Raw genomic sequence first — 24,236 nt, 5'->3', positions numbered from 1 at the left:
AATGTTCTGTTGGTTTTAAACGTTTAATATCTGGTGCTGCACGTCAGATTTATGTATATATAAATGAACAGTCACTTTTTGACACTAGGTCAATTTCTCGTCTGTTTTTTCTCCGTACAAATTTTGCCATTGATGTTAAACTAGCTTCCCGATAAGCTAGACACTTGAAACTTTCAACGCAGCTCAGAACTGGATAACAGTGCAATATTAACTCGCTTTCTGGTCTTGTGTGTGGCCGTGGTTACTGTATTTTTCGGTCTGTCTGTCCGTTCGGTAGAAATTTTGCAATTGGTTTTAAACTAACTTGCCTATAAGCTAGAGGCTTGAAGCTTTTAACTTAACCTAGAACTGGATGACAATGCAATATTAACTCGCCCTCCCTTCTGGCGTGTGGCGGAGAGTAGTTACTTGGTGTTCCACCACTTTCTATTTGTTTACCTGTTCCAGTCGCGAACGTTTCGCAGTTAAGAACGATTGATGCTAAGCTTCCCTGTGAGCTCGATTCTATCTCATTTTTACATTAGCGGCCTTTTCGTGAGATATACCTATGAGGAAACAATATATTGGATGACTCAGCTGAAGAGAAACTGAAATAAACCCGAAGTATACGCCACATGTCTGTTGTAATCTCATCAGAATGTTTTAAGTCATTTGAAAAAGTTTCACACATACAAGACTAAAAAACATTAAATAGCTATAAAGGAATTTTTAAATACAAAACGGTTTTAAAAAGGACTAATAAATATCAAATAACCTCTCGTAGACCAATACAGATTCCTACCCTCATCCAGACATCACTAAAAACTTCCAGGTTTTTAGGCCGTGGTCGATGTATAAAACTTTCTCCTCACTTTCCTCTCCGACTGTGGGAAACATCCTCAGAGATAAAATGGCGAACTGCAACCAGAACTCGAGGAAGCACCGATTATACAGGCAATGTAGAGGGCACCACAGTCAATCACGTGACGTTGGCTACGAAATTATCCCTTGTATTGTGAACATTCTCGATTGAAAGTAATCGATCGTCATTCTTACGTTGCAATATTGACTTCCAAATTTTGTCTAAATTAACACCTTCCTTTTTTCTGTTAAAATTATTATGGTGTTTACATATCTCAATAGCCTCTTTATACAAACGAACATGATAATGCAAAGTTTCCGATATGACACTCAGTGAATTTTATTTCATGATCACCCTCTTGGTAAAGATGTTGCGCTACGGCTGATTTATTATCCTACGTCATAGGCGGCAGTTCCTCTTTTGTTCAACGAGACGGGTGCTAACACTTCTTTTTGTGTTACCAACATAAACCAGTCCACAACTACAAGGAATTTAATATACACCCGATGCAACCAAAGGATGTCGTATACCTTTTGCCGTTGTTAAATATTCTTTTATCTTCCTGCTGAGTCAGAAGGTAGTTACCACACCGTACTTGCTCAACACTTTCCCAGTGCGATCTGCAATCATACTCATCAACGGAAGGATAACTTTCCCCTTGGGTGGCCTTCGTTCTTCATCGGTCCTGATTCTCTCTCTCGTGTCCTTGTCAGAATAACCATTCTTCTTGAATGTCAATCGTAGATGTTCAAGCTCATCTTTTACGTAAGTCGGTTCACAAATTTTGTGCGCCCTATCTACCAAGGCTTTAATCACCTCTCTTTTTTGTCTGGAAGGGTGGTCTGAATCTCTATACAGGTAATGATCAGTGTGCGTGGCTTTTCTGTATACTCTATGGCTCAACGTCCCGCCCGCTCGCTTGAGAACAGGCACATCCAAGAAATTCAGCTGGCCGTTATCCACAGTAATTTGTATTTTCAGATTGATGTACCATGAAGACATCCAGTTCCTCTGCACCTGTGCCCATACTACGAAAGTACCATCGAGATAGCGGTACCACATGGCTGGTCTTTTTATTGCAGTCTGCAATGCCTGTTGTTCAAAGTTCTCCATAAACAGATAGACCGTGGTGCACTCTGCACTTCCTAAATATTTGGCGCTCCCTCTAGTTACGGTTGCAGTTCGCCATTTTGCCTCTGAAGATGTCTTCTGCAGTCGGAGAGGAAAGTTTGGGAGAAAAGTTTATACGTAGACCACGGCCTAGAAGCCCGAAAGACTTAAGTGATGTCAGTACCAGCCGCGAAACCTTGCATAGTATTATCATGTAGATACTCCTGATAATATGTGCTTCTGAGTTTTTAATAATTATAACACTACCTGTAAAACTGAAAGCGTCGGGGGCACTTATATAGCAGGTATCGTAATTTTCTGTACTAACTATGTACCTTCCTTGCAAATAAATGGCCGAATATTCAAATGATTTTTCGTTTGTGGACATCATCACTCATTGTCTATATAAAACGGAATGCAAACTGTCGCTAAAACGAGGCAGGATTGCTATCTTCTTCATATATCATTAAGGGAGCCATTGCGCTCATCTTTGCATGTCCAATTAGGGCTGCAGCAGGTCTAAGTCCGGATTCCCCCGGATTGGTCCTAATTTTGACGGCGTCCAGAAGTGTGCTGGAGAGATTTTTATTCAACCGTCCATAGATAACTTGGACCATTTTTCGTGTCTGTGGAAATTCGATTTATTGTAGATATATTGCAATAAATCTTAGTTAAAATTCATTAAAGGAGGTGCGAACCATAAATAGTTTCTCCGTTTTAGTCTATTAAAAACGCAGCGGCAGGCATGCTTAGACGCTCTCCTACACGAACAATATGTTCCAAAACGATTTTCACAGCTTTGATCACGTATATTTTAGAAATGAGAATAGGTAGAAAGGTGTGGTTTACGGCATAATGTTCCCACACACACATAAAACTGATTTATTTTTTTCATTTTCCCATATTACTTACTGACTGGCCACGCTCCAGAAGTTGGCACAATGTGTGGAGTGGTTGGTACAGACCAAATTTGACACCAGGTCCTGCTGAACCCCATTACTTTTTTTTTTCCTTTTTTTTCTTTATTCTTCGGGCGGGACTTGCACGAACTGACAGCTCACACCAAAGCATCAACAGTACACGTTTATGAATACAGCCTACGCCGGACATGGAACTGGAACATCGCTAAGATAACCTGTGTGCTACAGACGGTGTGCTAAAGATGGCGCACACATAGGGAGTGATCAACCGTCCAGCCGCCCCCCTTTTTCGTGACGTTCACGATTTTCTTAGCTCTGCCCCGAATTTTTCTAAAGTAATTCTGGACACCTATTTCTCCTGGATTTAACAATTTCGAAAAGATTTATCCCGAATTATATGTTCATTTCACCTGTTACCGAAATGTTAGTCACCCAAATGAGTTGTGTATGGAGCAGCGGCAACTCACAGTTTATTGTACAAACTATGAAAGAAATGTTAACGATGGAGTGAATTATGATAAAATTTGAGCTGAATGTTTTCATAATGCTGTTGAAAAATACAGTCATGCTGAAGAAAATTTACAGCAGTGATGAATACTGTGAGTCTGCTCTCACTCCTTCATCTTAGAAGATACTAATAAAAAAATTAATGTATTTCTTACAACAAATTAAAGCGAAAGTTTTCATTTATTACATTCACTTATGACCTTTTTTGCAATATGAAAAGTTTTTAATGTGTCCAGAATTTTCCTCTAGAAAATATGCTCACTTTAACATAATGAACTCTGTTAAACGGCAGCTAGAGCGTTAGGCATGTATGAACATTATGACGCAAACCGCTCTTTTCTACCCATCCCCAGTTCTGAAATATATGTGATCAAAGTCTTGAGGACAATTTTGGAACAGCCTCTATATCCCATACTTCTTTATTGAGACAAAAAGAGGTCGCCGACAGTGAGAAACCGCCGACATTGGGCCATCGTGTACAGCCCAACGCCCACCAGACAGCTGAATATCTTACATGCCATTTGCCTTCTACTCACTGAGCTGTACAAAACCGATTCCATTTACTTTCATATTACTTACTGCAGATTAATACTATGTCTGAATATGAACGTCGTTATAATGTGCTTTCACGAATCCTTCTCACTCTCATGTGTAATTTATATCTGTCGGTCGGATGGAGGCGTGCGTCCGCTGACGGTATCGACACAAACGCAAGCGAGAAAACGTTCCCCTTCTCATGTCCTCGGTCTCCGCGCAACATCGTGGCCATCGACCAACGAATATCTACAGACTTTTCGTGTCCGGGAAAATAATCAAATGTGACCCATTTTTCGAGGTTTTTGTAGTTTTTTGTCAGGGGTCGGCAATTTAATTGATGAGAGGCCTATCCCGACGCTACGTCGGAGTCATTAGTTACGCGGTAATGGCACCTGAAACAATTTAATTCGCAACAATGACGGAATCAGTTTTAAATGACGAAAAGAAAAATTAGTCAATTCACTACATAATTAAATGAACATGTATAGTGCTTATTTTTACTTTGGCATTCCCCTGAGGTACGTCTGCCCTATGTCAGTATAATGTAGCACTGCTTTGGTTCAGCTAATTAAATTATTGCAGGATGGTTTCGCTCAGAAGAATGAATTAATAGCTCAGTCATCTAAACACTAAAGAGTGGTTTCAGCTGAAAGAATGATCACATGACTCAAGCGAGAGAAAACCTACTGACTGTCTTCACTTTAAAAGAAAGAATGAGTCATTCAGTCAATACGCAAAGCTACTACGGTGTCCAATCTTTTCTTTCCATTGCTGACTGCACTGACTGCTTTGATTTGAAACAAATAAGTGAATAATAATCCAACTGACAGGTAAAACTACAATCGACTGACACAGTTGTTAGACATTCTGTTACTCCCACACGCTGGTTTTACTCAAAAGATGGTATGAGTAGCCCAACCGAGTGAATCGGTTTTTTTTTTTTTCATTTGATTGCTCCCACAGATCACTTTCACTCAAAAGAATGAATCAATAATTCAAGGATGGATATAACTACAACCGAATGAGTGTATTGCTTTTCAACAACGTATCGATTGTTTTCCACTTCAGTTGTTCCCATCACTACGCAAGCCCATGGGGTTAGAACCAATTTTTAATCAAATAGATGTCTTAACAGCGTCTGTTTTGTTATTTGCTATTGGTGACTCACGTTGTTATTCTTCCAGTGTTTATTAACACATGTTTATTTTGGTCCATTATTTCATAACAGCTGTCAGTCCTACAATATGAAAATGTTATGGAGAAGAGGACTATCAGACGAGGAGATACTTCAATTGCTGCAGCCATATTCTGATTCTGTAAATCCACCCAGTGAATGTGAATTTGAATTTTCCAGTAATGATGGAGATGATGTAGACATCGACGTCGCTGAAAACTCAAAACAACACGATGATGATGATGATCATGAAGAATCCCTTTACGAAGAAGAACAATAATTTAGTGCAAAGTCTGTTGAGTGTAACTTATTGTTTGTTTTCTAATACTTTGGAATATTCCGCCGGCTCGTGGAGGAGCCTGCTAATACCATAGAACCTAGCGTCAAGGTCCCTGATGTGTTTTCCTAATTCTTTTTCCAGCTATTCTGAGAATAAATTTTTTAAACGTTCCACTAAAGTTAGTACAGTTCCCTAAAGCAAAACCCAACTTATAATCGGTTTATTTTGAACATAGTCCATATATCTTAATAGTGAATCTTTAACAAGGACACGGCAAAAACTATGTTCTCTGCTCACAGATTTCAATTTTTATCCTTAAAGTAGGCTCCTTCGTACCAAGAGCGGCGGCAGCGTTTAGTTTGTTTTCTCCATTTCCGATTCGTAGTCTGGCCTCACTGAGCAGCTCTTCAGTAAAGATAAGCTTCCTGTCCGATTTTCGTACATAGTTTAAAGTCATTATGAAACAAATCCTCTCCTTCAGACTCCTCTACACAATCAAGATGGTATAAATTTGTAGTTGTGCCCTAAAGAGCACGCACTATTTGGGGTCGCGATTGCGCGCTATCTTACGTAACAGTGATTCCAAGCGAAACCCCCATGCAAAATATGTGGATGCTCTATGGTAGACTGAAATCCAGTCTTTCTAAATTAAGCCAAGACTTAATAGCTGTTGCTCATGTATTTTGTGAATAACCTGTACAACAGAGTACCAGAATTACACCAAGAAAGCTGAAAAGTAGGTCTTATCTGTTTCACTTCGGAAATGCGGGATCTCTTCACAGAATTTCTTCAAGGTGTTTCTGTCAGCACTCTGAATACAACTGCGTCAGTGGCGAGCTGATCAGTTTAGCCAGCTGCCAGGAACATAAGCTGCGTTCTGTTTGGGACTACGCTCTCTTTGGTACATTTACCCTAAGTAGACCAACAAGGATCTGCATAAAATGAAAAAGTTTCTTTGTGTTCTGTTCCTTCCTGGCGTTTACAAGTCCAGAAAGAAAGGCATCAGTCAGCTTTGGAGTGTTAAGGTGTTCAGAAGGGCTGACCACTATTCACAACAGCCCTATGTCTCGTAATCGTTTCTATGCTATTCTGAGGCTGTTGCACTTACACGATGCAATAGCCCAACGTGAACATATGTCAAGCCCCAATGGGATAAGTTTTTGAGATGTGGGAACTGCCCTGACGGATTCCTGCATTCCAGGATGGTACATGACCGTGGATGAACATTTGGTCCCATTTCGAAGTCGCTGTCCATGCCGTCAAGACCTGGTACGATACATACCGTCAGAATCTGGTACGTACAGAATAACGTTTGGGGCAGTTTATTACAGAGATACTACTGAAAGATGAAAGTGTATTTGGGGAAGGACGAAGACACCAGAGCCGTGAGACTTGGAGAGACTATTGGGAACACCCTGGTGATTAAACCGGAAAAGTCTGGACGTAATATCACCTGTGACAGTTTTTATACATCTCCAGATTTACCTCATTATTTGCTGTCAAAAGGTCTGACACTAGTCGGTACCATCCGAAAAAACAAAGGTGGCCTGCCTGCCGATTGCGTTACACCTAAAGAACATAAAGTACAGTCCACATTACTTTGTTTTCAGGCGGATGTGATGACACACCCCTATATTCCTAATTAGAACAAAGTTGTTACCGTTCTTATATTTCTTCATGACCAACCAGCGGTATCACCACCGGATGTAAAGAAGTAAACCTCAGTTATAATTACATACAATACCAAAAATACGATATTGCATTGTCTGTATTTTTCATCATTATGATGTAATGTTCCTTCCGACATGCGAGTGGCCGTCTCACCATTAGACTATCCGAACAGGATGGTTCAAAAATGGTTCAAATGGCTCTGAGCACTATGGGACTCAACTGCTGAGGTCATTAGTCCCCTAGAACTTAGAACTAGTTAAACCTAACTAACCTAAGGGCATCACAAACATCCATGCCCGAGGCAGGATTCGAACCTGCGACCGTAGCGGTCTTGCGGTTCCAGACTGCAGCGCCTTTAACCACACGGCCACTTCGGCCGGCTCCGAACAGGACTTCCATATGTTGTAGACTTATGGTTGAGGACGTATGGAAGTGTGGGTCTGACTGGATAGCCTAATGGTAAGGCAACGCATCGTGATAAGCGGGAAATCCCCGTTCGAATCCTGGTCCGGTACAAATTTTCATTGTCGTCCTTCCATTATACAATTAATGGTTGTCCATATTCTGAACTGCGAATAATTCTCATGAATGCCACAAAAGGTGGCGCTGACACCATGCATCAGAAGACGTAATGCTACAGTGTAAAGAGAAAAAGAAGGATCTGACCATTGGTGGTCTAGTTGAACATGATAGATGTAATTGTAATGAACGCTGACTACCGATAGGAAATGAGATGTCGGGCTGTCATCACAAAAATGGGAAAGTAATTAGTTAGGGTAAAGAAATCAGTTAATTCATTAGTAGCACCGGATTCAGGAAGGGCAACAAACCCTCCAGCAAAGAAAAGGGGAGACTGTGCGTATAATTTAGGGAAGAAAGATGAAAAAAGTCTCATTACATGTTATAAGTGCACTGAACTTGTATGATCGGAACATTCTGCTATTGTCTGTGGACCCTGCGCATATTTGCAATACCTGTATGCTCGGAATATTCTGCTATTTTCTACAGACAGTACGCAAATTTATAATAAGAATTATACAGACATGAAAAAAAGTTTTGCATCACCTCGGTTCCGAGAGTTCCGGAACCTGTACAGAAAATTGGAATTAAGATGAACATTAACATCATTTCCGCCCTTTCCATTGCACATGAAAACCACACATTGCATGTTGTGCCAACATACAGCGAGACCTTCAAAGATGGTGGTCCAGATTGCTGTACACAGCGGTTCCTCTAATACGCAGTAGCACGTCCTCTTGCATTGATGTATGCCTTTATTCGTCGTGGCGTACCCTCCACAAGTTCATATTGTCCCACTCCTCAACAGCGATTCGGCATAGGTCCCTAGGAGTCCATAAACTGCCCTTTCCAATCGATCCCAGGCATGTTCGATAGAGTTCATGTCTGAAGAACATGCTGGCCACTTTAGTCGAGCGATGTCGTTATCCTGAAGGAAGTCATTCACAAGAGGTGCACGATGGGGGTGCTAACTGTCGTCCATGAAGACGAATGCCTCGCCAATATGCTGCCGATATGGATGCACTAACGGTCGGAGGATGGCATTGTCGTATCGGACAGCCGTTACGGCGCCTTCCATGACCACCCTCGACGTACATCGGCTCCACATAACGCCACCCCAAAACAGCAGGGAACCTCCACCTTAGCCGGCCGGCTCTAGGCGCTACAGTCTGGAACCGCGCGACCGCTACTGTCGCAGGTTCGAATCCTGCCTCGGGCATGGGTGTGTGTGATGTCATAAGGTTAGTTAGGTTTAAGTAGTTCTAAGTTGTAGGGGACTGATGACCTCAGAAGTTGAGTCCCATAGTGCTCAGGGGCAACTTCCACCTTGCTGCACTCGCTGGACAGTGTGTATAAGGCGTTCAGCCTGACCGGGTTGCATCCAGACACGTCTCCGACGGTTGTCTGGTTGAAGACATATACGTCACTCATCGGTGATGAAAATGTGACGCCAATGCTGAGCGGTCCATTCGGCATGTTGTTGGATCCAACTGCACCGCGCTGCATGGTGTCGTGGTTGCAAAGATGGACCGCGCCATGGACGTCAGGAGTGAAGTTGCGCATCATACTGTCTACTGAGTACAGTTTGAGTCGTAACACAAAGTCCTGTGACTGCACGAAAGCATTATTCAACATGGTGGCGTTGTTGTCAGGGTTCCTCCGAGCCATAATCCGTAGGTAGCGGTCATGCACTGCAGTAGTAGCCCTTGGACGACCTGTGCATGGCATGTGATCGACCCTGTCTCTCTGTGTCTCATCCGTGACCGAACAACATCGCTTTTGTTCATTCCGAGACCCCTGGGCATTTCCCTTGTTGAGCGCCCTTCCTGGCACAAACTAACAATGCGGACGCGAACGAACCGCGTTATTGACCGTCTAGTTATGGTTGAACTAAAGACAACACGAGCCGTATACCTCCTTCCTGGTAGAATGACTGGAACTGATCGGCTGTCGGGCCCCTACGTCGAATAGGACTGCTCATGCATTGTTGTTTACATATTTGGGCAGATTTAGTGACATCTCTGAACATTCAAAGGTCGAACCGTGGCATGGCGCCGTTAATGCGTAATACTGTTTTATCGGCTTGGTGGTCTTGCTGTAAAGCGTTTGACTGAAATCCAGAATGTTGAGGGATCGAATCCCGTACGGATCCTGGATTTTCTCTCTGCGTTTTAACGTAGTCTTCACCTCTCAGCTATGTGGGAAGTCTCCATAGATGACACGTGGTTCGGATTCCACGTTAAACTTTAGACTCAGTTCCCCCGGTTTGTAGTTTAGGGGGCACGCAAGCCGCCGAAGTGGCGTCCAATTGAAAGACTTACACCAGTCCAGTGAGAAAGTTGTTTATTAAAACAACAGCAATAGTGCTGCAGCTCTTAGCGACTATCGACGCGTTTAAGGAATACGGAGAGGTCCTTTTTCCGCATCGGTTTGAAGAACATGATTCGGAAGTTGGAATTAACTAGTCGTTTAGGAATTGCTCCTGGGAGAGGCCGAAGACCAAATTGTAGAAAAAGTTACTGTTGCCGTGGTTGAGGATTCTGGACGGAATGTGCGATGTTCAAGCAGTCCGCGAGCTGCGTCATGATAGCTGGACATTACACGCCACAACTTTCGAAAAGTGCCGCGAACAATTGAGAAATTGCGTCCGTACATATTTACACGCTGTCGCGGAAGCAGATAGTCCTCACTCTGAGCAACAGTGGTTACTTGGAACGTAAACATGGAAGCACTTAAGAAATGTTACCCTCTCATGTGAAAATTAAAATGTGTTTCTTTCAATGGTTTATTCGTTTTTCCTCTTCTGCGTGTCCTTACAAACGTTCCCACAAAGTTTCATTTCCTACCATAATTATCACAGTGTGGTGCCAATGAAAACTGGATGAATCGAATTGGAGGCAAAATGAAATGAAGAGACTTACACACGATAGCATGGAGAGCAGCATCAGACGAGTCTCAGCACTGAAGACCACAACAATTCTCAATAGATACAAGCGAAATATGACTAAATATGTAGTGTCGCTAATTGTCATCATTATACCTCGACTCTGCAAAATGAAAATGGTTTGTTTACTTGAAACGATATATCAATCGGGCTTCATCCGAATTTTACGAAAATGCAGCACACTTCTCAGTAACTACACATGGACTGTGAAAACACCACAAGTTGTCGCAAACAGTTATCATTATAGAGCGGTTCTGCGGTAATTCGGATTGTTTCTTACCGAAAATGAGATAATAATCGATCACTATTGTGTAGCCTATTTACAGGATCGTACCCAGAATTTAAGCTGTAAAGAGTGTGGGGCGTGGTTAGGGGCGAGGCGAGGGGATGAGGGCAACTGGTGTTACTTTCAAGGTAGATGTCCAACGTTTTGAGATTTCGCAAAAGATAGTTCTGCGTACGCTTGCTACTACTCAGTATGCATTATGTGTTCCGACTTTATTCACAGTGAATGTACGTTAATACGTCTATTGTGCTGGGCAGATTTAAAGTGCGGTTGCGGAGATTACTTTTTTCCTGACCGTGGTGGGACAGTTACGACAACGTCGATCACCAACAGGGCTATGCATAAAATCGAACAAAAGTAGCGCAAGATGCTGACGGAACATCAGAGATTGTTCTTGAGACCAATATACGCAGACTTAGAGATGGAAAAGACAGAATCAACAACATCACTCACTAAGATGTGGGAAAGCGGAATATTTATTCACAACTTGCGCTGTGTTGATTAGCTGGCGAGTCAGTGGCAAAATAAATCGATGGTGTCCGAAGACGTGCGGACACGGAGACTTGGGAACAACGCAGATTTTCGGACACATATGTTTCACGGAACGATTTAAATGCCGCGCGGGATTAGCCGAGAGGCCTAGGGCGCTGCAGTCATGGACCGTGCGGCTGGTCCCGGCGGAGGTTCGAGTCCTCCCTCCGGCATGGGTGTGTGTGTTTGTCCTTAGGATAATTTAAGTTAAGTAGTGTGCAAGCTTAGGGACTGATGACCTTAGCAGTTAAGTCCCATAAGATTTCACACACATTTGAACATTTTTTTGAAGGATTTAAATATCGAAAGAGATGGAAGCCCTATCCTTCCAATACCCCCTCCCCTCCTTCCTCTCTCGAATAGTACGTCGTATTTATACAATAACTGGTAAATTCTAACATACACGCCAGTCCCAGCAGAATATCACCGATTATTTAGGAATCTCAACATCCAGTTGTAGAAATACTTAGTTACATGCTCATCTAAATTTAAATCAGTATCTAAAACTTTATTCCTATTCGATTACGTTTGGATGCAACTCTACAGTAGCGCTGATCCTCGACTGATGCTAAGTAATCATCAAAAAACTAAAAATCTGCTTTTCTTTAATCAGTCAGGTAATAATAGTGTTGTACGGCAGGTATAATTGTTTTGTAGATCTGCATGACAGTTGCACTGCTGGCGTCTGTTGACTTTATATTACTAAACATCATTCGAATTGGCTTCTGTCGCAAGAAAATCATTATTCCTTATATTTTTCCAACTGCAATGTCCTCCCTAATTATTAGGCTTTCTTTCTTAATTCTCTGGCGACATGATTAATAATTTTTCATACACCTCAACAGACAATGGATTCCAGTGAACAAATTAAGGCAATACGTCATCAAGAGGATTTTGCGCGAAATCATTCTTTATACCTGAAAATCACGTTTCAGTAGAAGCGCGCTTAAGTCTACTCGAGCCACCCACGCTCGCTCGACCATTTGCGTCTCCGATCGATATCTCTTTCTCTGTAACAATCAACTTCGAAAAAAATATCGATATAGGTGTTGTACTTGACCACCAGATATGTTCGACACACGTGACATGGAAAAAGCGGTTATGGGGACATTTTATCACAGGAGTTCGACGAATGAGACAATTAGATTTTGTAGTGTGGTTGTGAATTAATGCTGAATAATAGTTCACTTTTAATTTCAACTGTATACAGATCCCCACCGGAAAATTTTGAACTGTTTGTGAGGAATCTGGCTTCTTTACTGAGCTATCTGTCAGACAGCTGCAAGCAGTTAATGGTATGTGGTGAGTTCAACGTAGATTTTCTAAAGGATCTGATACGAAAAATGATCTGAAAAACTGGATCCTAAAATTCGATCTCAGTAATTAACTTTCCAACATGGATGGGTAAAGACAATAGCGACCTAATTGATAATGTTTTCTTTTGTGAAGCTCAAAGCAAGAAAATAAATGTTTATCCAATAACTAATGGTCTTCCTGATCACGATGCACAGTTAGTCAGGATAAATAACACATTGCCTTAGAGAATGGACATCAGTTAGAATAATTAATGACTTCAGAACAAATGTTTTTAAGACTAGTACAGAGGAGATGACCTTGAATGAAATTTATAATGAACCAAATGCTAACATAAAATTTCGTCTATAAAATAATAAATTCATATCATTATTTGAAAATAGCTTCCCCCATAAGCTAATTAGAAAGGACACTAAGCAGCCACGTCAAATACCATGGATCACTAGATAGATTAAAATACCCTGTGAAAGGATAAGGGAAATGTTTCCTTTGGGAAGAAGAAGTAGGGATGCTGCAGTAGCTGCGCACTGTAAAAACTACTCAAACTTACTAAGAAAGGTTGTTAAAAATCTAGGATCATGCAAATAATGACACAAATCAGTAATTCCAACAACAGAATTAAGGCTATATGGAATATAGTAAAGCAAAAGACAGGACAACCATCCACAGACCAAGATAGCACAAGGGAAAAAAATTCAAGAGAAATACCATAGCAGTGTGATGAAAAAGTAAATCTCATAAAATTCAGTCATACGAATGTCTCACCAACTACTCCCTCTGAAATTTAGAAAATGATTCATTCTCTCAAAAATGAAGGCTAAGCTGTTTTTGATGGCGTTCCTAGTAGAGTACTAAACATTTGTTACATGATAAGCCCAGTCTTAGCCGAAACATGTAATGCATCATTACCTCAACACATTTTTCCAGAGAGATTGAAACATGTTGTTGTTAAGCCCTTCTTTAAGAAGCTGGTAACAGAGTGTCAATAACTTGACATCATTTTCCAAAATGTTTGAAAAGATGATGAATTTTAAGCTAGTATTTCACCTTAGCAGTAACAATATCGTCAGCAAATCATTGTTTGGGCTACTCTACTGAGAAAGCTATTTACATGTTCACTCACCTGATTTTACAAGCACTAAAAAACAAAATGCCGCCTGTTTGTATTTTCTGCGACTTATTTGATGCGTTTGACTGTGTCAATCATAGTATTCTCCTAGATAAATTGAGTTTTGTGGGATTTATGGAACAGTCAACCTATGGATATACCCAAAAGAATGCCGAAAGTTGTACTTATAATCTGACATAATTCTGACTGGGTATAAATTACGTATTGGTTTACCCAAGTCTCAAGCCTGGGTCAACTATAGGTCCTCGTAACGTAAACGATACTCCGTCTAATACACAACAAGCAGAATTATGTCTTTTTGCAGATGACAGTAGTATTTTAATTAATCCAAGCATACATCCAGAAAAAGAAGAAATCCTAAACGAAGTTCTTAAAGTATGATTGACTGGTTTTCTGCGAATGATCTCATCCCCAATTTTAAAGAAGCACGACGTATGCAGTTCTGCACATATAGGGGTTCAACACCAAGGATAAGTACAGCACATGGTGAGGAAATATTAAATAGGGTGCAAACTTCAAAATTCTTAGGTACCTACACTGATTGGAATTTGAACTGGGAAAAGCACATTTTGGAACTCCCAAAACAACTTAGCCAGGCCACCTTTGCACTTATAACAATTGAAAATCTTGTGAAGAGATAAATCAATAAGTTGACGTATTATGCACATTTTCATTCAATATTGTCGTATGGGATAATGTTCTGGGACAAATCATCTCCAAGAATATCTTCAATGCGCGAAAACGTGCTGTAAGAATATCAAGCGGTGTTCACCGACATACACCATGTAGACATTTGTTTAAGGAGGCGGCATTTTGAGTACTGCTTCACATTATTTACTCCTTCATGAACTTTCCGTAAATAGTCCAGTACAGTTCACAAGGAACTACGATCTACACAAACACAATACCAAAAATAAAAATGATATTCATAACTCCACATTCAGTCTACAGGATTTGTTCTTTGTTTTTTGAAGTGTTTTGCCAGCTGGCCCTCTATACCTTGAGCGTTTGGCCATCTAACTTGTAACCTCCCCACAAAAAATTAAAATAAATAAATATTATTTGGTTAATGATTCTAATTTTTGTGTAACCTCAGAACAAAATTGGTTCCCATTTATAACCTCCCTACAGAAATTCATTCACATTTAACCTCCACACAAAATTTCTTCCCATTTAATGTACCCACAAAATTCTTTTCTCGTTTAATGTAAGCTCGAAACAGAAAAATTCCTAAATCTCGTAAAAAAAAAAAAAAAATCAGTAACCTGGTAAATTTTGGACGACAGCAGTGCTGCGTCATGGCCCTGTAAGATCATTCTGAAAAAAAAGCAAATATTCTTACCTCAGTAAAGTTGCTAACTATCTGCTCTTACAATAGCTTTTTCCGGCACACCTCTGTGCAATGCTGGCCTATAGATTTGTCATTTATGAAAGGAAGCACCTGATTTTTCTTTTGCAACAATCGGAATGATCATGGATTGGAGAAATTAGTAAATTTTTTAAATTGAAATGAATGCTTGTTAAAAATTACTTTATATGACAAAGATTATTATTAGGACATTTTTTAAACATTTACATGGGACTTGATATAACAATACTACATACGCGCGAGGCTGCTTTTACCTTATACTACAACGCTCAGGCTCCGCCATCGCTGCACCACGACCGGCCCAGCCAACACGATACACCAGACTGCTCGCTAGCAACAACTTACTGCTACTCAGTTCCTACTGCATACAACACTGCTCTTTGGTCTCAGATTCTCTTATAGCTTACATATCGCAGGCAGCGCATACCTCTTACAAACTCTGATACTTGAGTGAAATGGCCAAATGTTACATAATTAAAAAAATTCGTGGTTACTTTGAAATTTGGTCTAACTACATGAACGAAGTATTATTTTGTATTTTTATCCATTACAAAAAATAGTATGTAAATTTCTGTTTTTTTGTTTATTACAGGTTGATATACGCATTTAAAAAACTAGAAGGCAGTATTCCCGTTTTACCCTATTTACATTTAAAGCCAACTAAATAGATCCATTTTTCTATACCTACGTTTTCAAGTGGCCGCCAGTTGCATATGCACTTCATGAAATTTGATTTTCGAGATTCACGTCATACACAATTGAATTATGATAATGTGCATATGTTTAATTTTTATTGCAGACCTATACTTCATCTCAATCGTGCAAACCGTTCACATGCGAATTCCGGACAGAGATGTTTTGGCCCAAGTATTTGCTGCATAGAGTCATCAATTTTATGGCCCAAAATTATTTATATAGTATTAAAAAAGTGGACTTTTAGTTGTTGGTAACGACTTCAATGAAAAGATAGTTTTTGCAGAAAAAAATGTTGAACATGAGCGTAGGATAAGGCTCCGAGACCGGAAAACCCTTTTTACATGGCGTATCTACATCTACATCTACATGAATACTCTCCAATTCACATTTAAGTGCTTGGCAGAGGGTTCATCGAACCACAATCATACTATCTCCCTACCATTCCACTCCCGAACAGCGCGCGGGAAAAACGAACACCTAAACCTTTCTGTTCGAGCTCTGATTTCTCTCATTTTATTTTGATGACCATTCCTACCTATGTAGGTTGGGCTCAACAAAATATTTTCGCATTCGGAAGAGAAAGTTGGTGAGTGAAATTTCGTAAATAGCTCTCGTCGCGACGAAAAACGTCTTTGCTTTAATGACTTCGATCCCAACTCGCGTGTCATATCTGCCACACTCTCTCCCCTACTACGTGATAATACAAAACGAGCTGCCCTTTTTTGCACCCTTTCGATGTCCTCCGTCAATCCCACCTGGTAAGGATCCCACACTGCGCAGCAATATTCTAACACAGGACGAACGAGTGTAGTGTAAGCTGTCTCTTTAGTGGTCTTGTTGCTTCTTCTAAGTGTCCTGCCTTCCCCACAATATTATCTATGTGGTCTTTCCAACTAAAGTTGTTCGTAATTTTAACACCCAGGTACTTAGTTGAATTGACAGCCTTGAGAATTGTGCTATTTATCGAGTAATCGAATTCCAACGGATTTCTTTTGGAACTCATGTGGATCACCTCACACTTTTCGTTATTTAGCGTCAACTGCCACCTGCCGCACCATACAACAATCTTTTCTAAATCGCTTTGCAACTGATACTGGTCTTCGGATGACCTTACTAGACGGTAAATTACAGCATCATCTGCGAACAGCCTAAGAGAACTGCTCAGATTGTCACCCAGGTCATTTATATAGATCAGGTACAGCAGAGGTACCAGGAACCTCATATCACTTCAATTTTACTCAATGATTTGCCGTCTATTACTACGAACTGCCACCTTCCTGACAGGAAATCACGAATCCAGTCGTACAACTGAGACGATACCCCATAGGCCCGCAGCTTGATTAGAAGTCGCTTGTGAGGAACGGTGTCAAAAGCTTTCCGGAAATCCAGAAATACGGAATCAGCCTGAGATCCCCTGTCGATAGCGGCCATTACTTCGTGCGAATAAAGAGCTAGCTGCGTTGCACAAGAACGATGTTTTCTGAAACCATGCTGATTACATATCAATAGATCGTTCCCTTCGAGGTGATTCATTATGTTTGAATACAGTATATGCTCCAAAACCCTACTGCAAACCGACGTCAAAGATATAGGTCTGTAGTTCGATGGATTACTCCTACTACCCTTCTTAAACACTGGTGCGACCTGCGCAATTTTCCAATCTGTAGGTACAGATCTATCTGTGAGCGAGCGATTGTATATGATTGCTAAGCAGGGAACTATTGTATCAGCGTAATCTGAAAGGAACCTAATCGGTATTCAATCTGGACCTGAAGACTTGCCCGTATCAAGCGATTTGAGTTGCTTCGCAACCCCTAAGGTATCTACTTCTAAGAAACTCATGCTAGCAGCCGTTCATGTTTCAAATTCTGGAATATTCCATTCGTCTTCCCTGGTGAAGGAATTTCGGAAAACTGCGGCACAGTCGTCGGTAACAGTACCATCGGCACTGCGCAGCGAAGGTATTGACTGCGTCTTGCCGCTTGTGTACTTTACATACGACCAGAATTTCTTCGAATTTTCTACCAAATTTCGAGACAATGTTTCGTTGTGGAACCTATTACAGGCATCTCGCATTGAAGTCCGTGCCAAATTTCGCGCGTCTGTAAATTTTAGCCTATCTTTGGGATTTCGCGTTCTTCTGAACTTCGCATGCCTTTTCCGTTGCCTCTGCAACAGCGTTCGGACCTGTTTTGTGTACCATGGGAGATCAGTTCCATCTCTTACCAATTTATGTGGTATGAATATCTCAATTGCTGTTGCTACTATATCTTTGAATTTGAGCCTCATCTCGTCTACATTTGCATAGTCAGTTCGGCAGGAATGGAGATTGTCTCTTAGGAAGGCTTCTAGTGACACTTTATCCGTTTTTTTAAATAAAATTATTTTGCGTTTGTTTCTGGTGGATTTGGAAGAAACGGTATTGAGCCTAGCTACAACGACCTTGTGATCACTAATCCCTGTATCAGTCATGATGCTCTCTATTAACTCTGGATTGTTTGTGGCTAAGAGGTCAAGTGTTTTTCGCAACCATTTACAATTCGCGTGGGTTCGTAGACCAACTGCTCGAAATAATTGTCGGAGAAAGCATTTAGGACAATCTCGGAAGATGTTTTCTGCCTACCACCGGTTTTGAACAAGTATTTTTGTCAACATATCGAGGGAAGGTTGAAGTCCCCACCAACTATAACCGTATGAGTGGGGTATTTATTTCTTACGAGACTCAAATTCTCTCTGAACTGTTCAGCAACTATATCATCGGAGTCTGGGGGTCGGTAGAAGGAGCCAATTATTAACTTAGTGCGGCTGTTAAGTATAACCTCCACCCATACCAATTCGCACGGAGTATCTACTTCGACTTCACTACAAGATAAACCACTACTGACAGACACTCCACCACCAATTCTGCCTAATTTATCTTTCCTGAACACCGTCTGAGACTTCTTAAAAATTTCTGCAGACCTTATTTCAGGCTTTATCCAGCTTTCTGTACCTATAACGATTTCAGCTTCTGTGCTTTCTATTTGCGCTTGTAGCTCAGGGACTTTCCCAGCACAACTACAACAATTTACAACTACAATTCCGACTGTTCCTTGATCCAAGCACGTCCTGTATTTGCCATGCACCCATTGAGATTGCAGCTGTTCTGTTTTCTCAATTGCCGGCCGAAGTGGCCGTGCGGTTAAAGGCGCTGCAGTCTGGAACCGCAAGACCGCTACGGTCGCAGGTTCGAATCCTGCCTCGGGCATGGATGTTTGTGATGTCCTTAGGTTAGTTAGGTTTAACTAGTTCTAAGTTCTAGGGGACTAATGACCTCAGCAGTTGAGTCCCATAGTGCTCAGAGCCATTTGAACCATTTTTTTGTTTTCTCAATTATTCATGTACCTATTTTTTTTTTACAGTAACAGTTAATAAAATACATACAAAAGCTATTTGACATCTATATTTCTTTGTATAGCGTTGCCAAATGAAAATATTGACATGCAGTGGGTGTTATATTCAAAGTGCTGCTACTCGCAGGCGTTCAGTGTGGGCTGCAATCATAGATCAGCGGCGAAACTTGGCAGATATGCTAATGTGTTGATGCGGAACCGATTTACGTTAGAAAAAATTACGTCAAATTTGGCCACCAGTTGCAAATCTGGTGCTGTGAATGCAGGAGAGACGTATAGAAACCTAAGAGCGAATTCAGAACGTTGTTGCGGATCATGATGTTTCAGTAGCTGCACCGTCTGGATCTTGTACAGGTACTAGTGCAGCGTAGACGCAAAAAAGGTGCTTGTGATCCACACCACACAGTCACATACGACGTGTGAAATGGGTCTTCGTACACAACGCGCAGTTCAACAGTAACGCAAATTCGGAAGTTCTATGTATTCTCTGCACCCTATAGAGTAAAATTTGCCTCGTCACTCAACAGGTTATTGCCTGGCCACGTATTAGCAACAGCGACCCGTGCCAGAAACCTAAGAGCGAATTCAGAACGTTGTTGCGGATCATGATGTTTCAGTAGCTGCACCGTCTGGATCTTGTACAGGTACTAGTGCAGCGTAGACGCAAAAATTTCTGTACTGTTGATCACGGAATGGACAATTCCCTTGACTCTGTACGGGCACTAACATTACCTGTACAACGTGCTCCATCGTCAGTCATACAGCAACCTCGTCAATAACTTCCACCAGGGAAGGTAGCTTTCTTCTTCTAGCTGCCACACCAAGCTCACCCGCGTTTTGGAATTTCATTATCGCCTCCTTTAAACCATTTAATGACACCTGGCGCCTAAAAACCACAACCTAAAAACCACGTCCTCGTCGTTAATCCGCCAGGCGGATTCGGTCCGGGGCCGGCGCGCCTACCCGAGTCCAGGAAAGTAGCGCGTTAGCGTGCTCGGCTAACCTGGCGGGTCGGCGATATTCTCTCAATGCAGCATTGTAATTGCTGCCGTCCACATAAAGCAGTTTCATTAATAGCGTATGGTCCGTTTTCTCGATAACCTAACTGTTCACCAACGTTATGGTTTGTCTAATGACAGCGTGCACGTCATATTGTCAAACAAACAGCGTACTGCGCCAGTTTTGTGCCCAGTGACCACAACTGACGTCGTAAATCGGTTCCGCATTAACATGTCTACCAAGTTTTGCTGCCACACGACAATTACAGTCGACACTGGGCCTCTGTAAGTAGCAACACTTTAATTACAACCATACAGTATATGGTATGATGGTGGCTTCTGTACATTGAAGGACTGACATTACAGCATTATTAATAAATTTGAACCTCTTACGCACTGACAGTGTTGAGAAAAATGGAGACACAGTGACTTAAATGTACCGATTTGTGTATACCGCCAGCTCGAGGAAGGCATGAAGCCCCGACCGTGCTCTACGAACTGTACTCAGGCAGGTCCACTGTCTCACCACGCGTGCTCTGCGAGTCGAGTGCGGACTGCCTCGCGCTTCCGCGTTCTTCTGCGTGCTCTGAGAAAAGCGCTCGGCTGCGCAGTCGGTAACATTGGGGAGGCTATGCAAAATGTATTTAGAATTGTTTATCAACCGCAGGCGTTTTACTACCTACTGTGTAACAGATATTGCTGTCGTATCTGTCCCCTGGAGAAGACAGCGATGATGAGGACTTTAATGGCAGTGATAGAGAAACGTCAAGTGGTGAAGGAAGCGTTGGTGAAGTGTTGACAGCTGACAGTTGTTATACAAAACCGCGATCCGTTAATCGTCACGCAGGTAGGTGTAAATTTGCATTGACAGAGACACCACGTGTAAAAATTGGTTTCGCATTTCTTCCGATTTCGCTTGATATTCTTACATCAGTTTTAAGGATCGTTTGCTATCAATGATAATTAATGAGATGAACAGATATGTTGAACAATTTGTAAGTTCGCGTGTGGATACACTGAAACTACGATCGTATGTGGATAAATGGATGCTAAGCAACAATTGAGAAACTTTTTTTTTTTTTTTTCTCTCGGTGCAGTTCAAAAGAGAAGGCGCATATGATGACAGACAGAGGGTAATAGAGATTCGTCCGTCCGTAAAAAGATATGTGCGTGAAGCATATAACAACTACCACAATCATACCTTAACAAAGGGCTGGCCGAGAACCCGAGAAAATTGTGGTTTTATGTAAAGTCACTAAGCGCTTCTAACGCTTCGATCCTCTCACCAGTCTGTTGTGGCAATCTAAGACAGAAAACGAAAGCCAAAGTTTAATATCCGCGCTTAAGAAATCGTTCACGTAGCGTATCGTACAAACACACTCTCGTTCGGCCATTGAAGAGACTGCCGTGTGGACAACATAGTAACAAAATCCCTGGCGAAGAGAATTAACAGTAACAGTTGCAAACAAATAAGTCTCTAGGACCGGATGGAACCCAGTTCGGTTTCACAAAGAGTACTCTACGCCACTGGCCCCTTCCTAAGCTTAAACTTATCGTGAATCTATCACCCAGCGCAAAGTCCTAGATTAGAAGGACAAAAGAACGGAACCGCCAAATTACAGGCGAGTAACCTTAACATCAGTCTGCTGCACAATTCTTGAACATGTTCTCAGTTCAAATGCGATAAATTTCTGCGTCCCCATCTACAGCTTTATGATTACTAGCAATTCACAATTAAATGTGTGGTGTAGGATTCATCGAGCCACCGTCAAGCTATTTCTCTACCGTTTCACTCCCGAATAGCGAACAGGAAAAATGAAATCCTCAGTCTTTCCGTACGACCTCTGTTTTCTCTTACTTTATTACGATGATCATTTCTCCCTATGTAGGTTAGGACCAACAAAATATTTTCACACTCTGAGAAGAAAAATTTCGTGAAGAGATCCTGCCGCAACGAAAAACGCCCCCATTCGCGTAACATATACGTGACAAACTCCCCTGTTTTGCGATACTACAAAACGAGCAGCCCTTCTTTGAGCTTTTTCCTCAATCAGTCCTGTGTGATGCAGATTTCATATCACGCAGCATTATTCCAGAAGAGGGCGGAGAAGCTACTGTAGGCAATCTCTTGAGTAGGCCTGTCGCACTTCCTAACAGGTCTGCCAAAAAATCGCAGTGTTTGGTTTGGATTACTCACCATATTATCTATGTTATCGTTTCAATTTAATTTAGGCGTAATTGTAATCACCAAGTATTTAGTTGAATTTGCAGCCTTCCGATGTGTGTTATTTATTGTGTAACCGAAACTTAGCGGATTCCTTTTAGTACTCACGTGGATGACTTCATACTTCTCATTATTTAGAGTCAGTTGCTTCTATTTGCAGTGAGTGGTCTGCCAAGCGAGTGGATTCATTCTTATTTATCGAGTAACATGAACTCTCGTACTCACAATTAAGTTACAAATTATCCTCCTGTATGAATATTACGCAACGGAAATGCATCCCTGACTATCAGTAATTTACAGAACTCTGACTGTTCACTATGCACTGGCAATACCACATTTTCTTTCTTATTTAACGGCTTTGATCAACACGTGGCCATCGCACTGAATATGAATGGAGCACACATTATAAATTCTGGATATCATGACAACATACAATTCGAAGGAAAAGGCCACCAATCTTTTTCTTTTCACTATCTTATTTATTCCGATAAATTCTATAACCTAAACACACAAATTCTATAACCTACAACAATAACACAAGAGATATTCCGCCCAGTGGGCATGGCTTTACATTGGTGATTCTCTATCTTATGGTCTCGTAATTATTTAACGCTACAGTGCACTTTCTGGATAGGATGGTGGATCTTTTGCTATATCTCACACTTCGACTCTCACAACCATCATCACGAAACTTTCCTCCAGACCGAGCGGTACAAAAGGAACATGCATAACCCACTACCTCTGAAACTACCTTGCTACTCTCCCATGCAAACCACACATACTGAAATTACATGACATACACCACACTGCAACATAGAATACAACATAAGGAATAGTCACAACATTATAATCACATCACTTTCAGCTTTCCCACTTCAATTAGTATTCATCCCAGTTTCACACGACACTGCCCCACTTTGTAATTCAACTTTCCTACTACGAACTCTGGACGATATATGCACGTCTTCCTGTGCAATGCAAGCCAAGTGTCGTTGCTGGATAGACGGCTGACTCACCTTGCTTCTCTCTCAGAGTATTATAGTTTGAATCAAGCGTCACACGGAAACATAACACGCAAAGTAATATTAAGAACATATTCATCACACACGCGAGTCCTCAACTGATACCATGGACGAGTATTTCTCTTTATCCTTTGTCACATACACAGATTGAGACTCACACAGTACTCACCACGTGGAAGTACTCGTCTCTAATTTCAAGTCCTGCACACGCCATTTCTTAAATATTTCCAACTTATAGTACACACGCTAGTAATTCAGCTTAACTTAAGCACACGGAAGTATTTCAACTTATTGCTACACGTGGTTTCCTTGTGACCGTTGGTTACTTCCAAAGATTACTACGATCCCCTTAATATGACCTGCCTGACATTTAATTCTCCCCACAAAAGTTCCTGAAATAGAGAAATTATTATTCTAAACTACTCTTAAGTATTTCACATGCATACCATGTCTCCACTCTTTTGTCCTTACCGAGCACGCCTAAGACAGGTCTTACCAACACTAGATCCAGCGGCAGAGTGCTGAAACATGGCCGTTCTTCAGGCCATCTCGCACCTCTGTCGAGGTGGGGGAAGACCATGCTACCATATTGGTCAGCCACATTTCAGGCGCTCAAAGCTCCGGTGAGTTTCATCTCTTTGGTTCCACCAAAGGTGGCCAAAGGATCGTCTCAAAGATGATCATATATACACATTCACTATCTGCGGTTAGCAGACGACCATACATTCGTTCATTTCACAGATCTCACCAAACTGGATGTAGGGATTAATTT

This window comes from Schistocerca americana, chromosome 8 (assembly GCF_021461395.2).
Source record: "Schistocerca americana isolate TAMUIC-IGC-003095 chromosome 8, iqSchAmer2.1, whole genome shotgun sequence".
In the NCBI taxonomy this organism is placed as follows: domain Eukaryota; kingdom Metazoa; phylum Arthropoda; class Insecta; order Orthoptera; family Acrididae; genus Schistocerca; species Schistocerca americana.
Note: the sequence above shows the minus strand (reverse complement) of the source record.